Below are 2,500 nucleotides of genomic sequence, written 5' to 3'. Positions count from 1 at the left end.
CTTGGTTGCTAGTCAAATGGGCCTTCCTCTGTCACTGCACCTGGCCATTAACTAAGCTTAAAAAATTATAGATGTGAAACCAGATGCAAATTGCCATCCTTGCTAAATATACCTCTCCAAACATTCTATCAAACACACTATGCGTCTCATTGGTTGCTAGTCAGTTCAAACACACTCCATCCCTGAATCATTCAGCTTTATAGAACCGTTATTAAAATTCGTCATTCCAGGACATGCCGCTTTTAACAGAAGGCCTTTGGCTCTGTTAAGCATTATGAAGTGACTGAAGGTAACTTGTGCTGAAGCCAGGCAGAGGTGATAGGAAGGAGGGAGGCAGAGCGTGGCAGGCAGGAGGGAGACAGAGGGTGGTAGACAGGAGGAAGGCAGTGGGTGCAAAGGGCAGACAGGGTTTGGGAGGGGTGATTGGAAAGGGTGGTAGGAAGAAAGGAGGCAAAATGTGGTAGGCAGGAGGGAGGCAGATGGCAGGCAGGAAGGAGGCAAAGTGGTAGGCATGAGGGAGGCAGAGGGTGGCACGCAGGAGGGAGGCAGAGGGTGGCAGGCAGGAGGGAGCCAGAAGGTATTAAGATTATACATAAGATTTATCATATAGTCCACCATCACGAAAACAAAAATAAAATAGAAGAAATTTTAAAAAATAATAAACTGATGAGTAAGGGGAACAGAAATACAGCCAACCTCATTCGTACGGCAAAAACTGTACAGGAATAAAACGGTACAGTCATAAAAACGGTACAGTGATAATAACGGTACAGTAATAAAAATGGTAGTGATAAAAACAGTACAGTAATAAAAACGGTACAGTAATATAAACGGTATAGTAAAAAAAAGGTACAGTAATAAAAGCGGTACAATAATACAAACGGTACAGCATTACAGGTGGATATGGAGAGTCGCGTGGCTGAGGGGTACAGGATACAAGCAATAAAGTACTTGGAAGACAAGGATGGTACAGTTAAAGAGTTCTGTAGAAAAAAAAAAATGGAAAGGAACAATACTGTGTCTATAATTGTATCAAATCATTTCAGGGTGAGTGATGTCCAAAATTAACCTTTTCTCCAAGTTGGCGATGTACGAATTGGGAGAGGGTGTCTGCAAGAAGGGTGATGGTTGTGAAAGTCGAAGTGTTTTAATGGCTATCGTGTGTGTGTGTGTGTGTGTGTGTGTGTGTGTCAGGGGTCTGTGTACGTCTCTGGTAGAACTGACAGCGTGTGAAAATAAGGAAGAAAGTGAAAGGACATACTGTACAACCAGCACCCACCTTAAATGTCCTCCATGGTGTGGGCTTGAACCCTTGACTCGGGGCTCACGCATCACCAGACGAATACGCTAACCATCGGACCACCGCAGCTCCTGGAACAATAACGGTAGAATTGTGAGCAGATGAACAAAATGTGTACTGAAACGTGAAGGGTAATGTCAAGAACAGTGCAGTGTGACAAAAACGGTACTGTTTGACGTGAACGGAACAGCCCTGCAGGGGAATAGGTGGAATGTTGGCTGAGTGGATGTTATTGCAGCAGTACTAGTAGTAGTAGTAATAGTAGTAGTAGTAGTAGTAGTAGTAGTAGGAGGAGGAGGAGGAGGAGGAGGAGCAAGAAAAGAGTTAAGTAATACACAGTTGAACAAGCGGTGCAGTATGGAAGAACGGTACTGTGACAAACGGTACAGCTGCCCACAGGGAACGAGAACGGTACAGTAGGGTAAAAATGGTAAGGTGTAACAGACATGAAATAAGTCTAAACAGTGTAACGTGAACGGTACAGCTGCACTACAGGACGAGAATGGTGCAGTATGAGATGAACGGTACAGCGCGACAAAAAATGATAAAGTATGACACGACGGTACAGCCAAACAGGTGAATAATACGGTGTACTGAGTGTGTGGATTTGAAGGAGGCAAAAAAAAAAAAAAAATGGGTATTGCTTTTGAAATACACCCAATGAACGGAACATGAAATTAACACATTCACCTTTTAATTTAAGCAGTTTTAAGCCATTTCTCTTCCACACACATCCGTCGGCAAGGCACTATTAAGTATAAGTATACTGTAATTGGTAAAGGAGAGGGAACGGATTCTCCACCCCTTAGCTTCGTGTGAACCCTTCCTCGTTAATCTTAAGTTTGGTTAGGTTGGACTGGCTTGGATTGGACTGACTTGGCTTGTCTTAGACTGGGCTGGACTGGGTTGTGTTGGGTTGGGTTTAGCTGGGTCGGGTTGAGTTGGGTTGGGTTGGGTTGGGTTGGGATGGGTTATGTTGGGTTAGGTAAAGTGGGGTTTGGTTTGGCTGGGCTGGGCTGGGCTGGGCTGGGCTGGGTTGGACTGGGTTGGGCTGGGCTAGGTTGGGTTTGGCTGAGTTGGGTTGGGTTGGGTTGGGTTGGGCTGAGCTGGGCTGGGCTGGGCTGGGTTGGGTTGGGTTCGGATGGGTTGGGTTGGGTTGGGTTGAGTTGGATTGGGTTGGGTTAGGTAAAGCGGAGTTTG

This window comes from Coenobita brevimanus, chromosome 116, assembly GCF_032717465.1.
Source record: "Coenobita brevimanus isolate Jiangsu-jjx chromosome 116, ASM3271746v2, whole genome shotgun sequence".
NCBI lineage: Eukaryota > Metazoa > Arthropoda > Malacostraca > Decapoda > Coenobitidae > Coenobita > Coenobita brevimanus.
The sequence above is the reverse complement of the archived record's forward strand: the minus strand, read 5'-3'. Positions refer to the sequence as shown.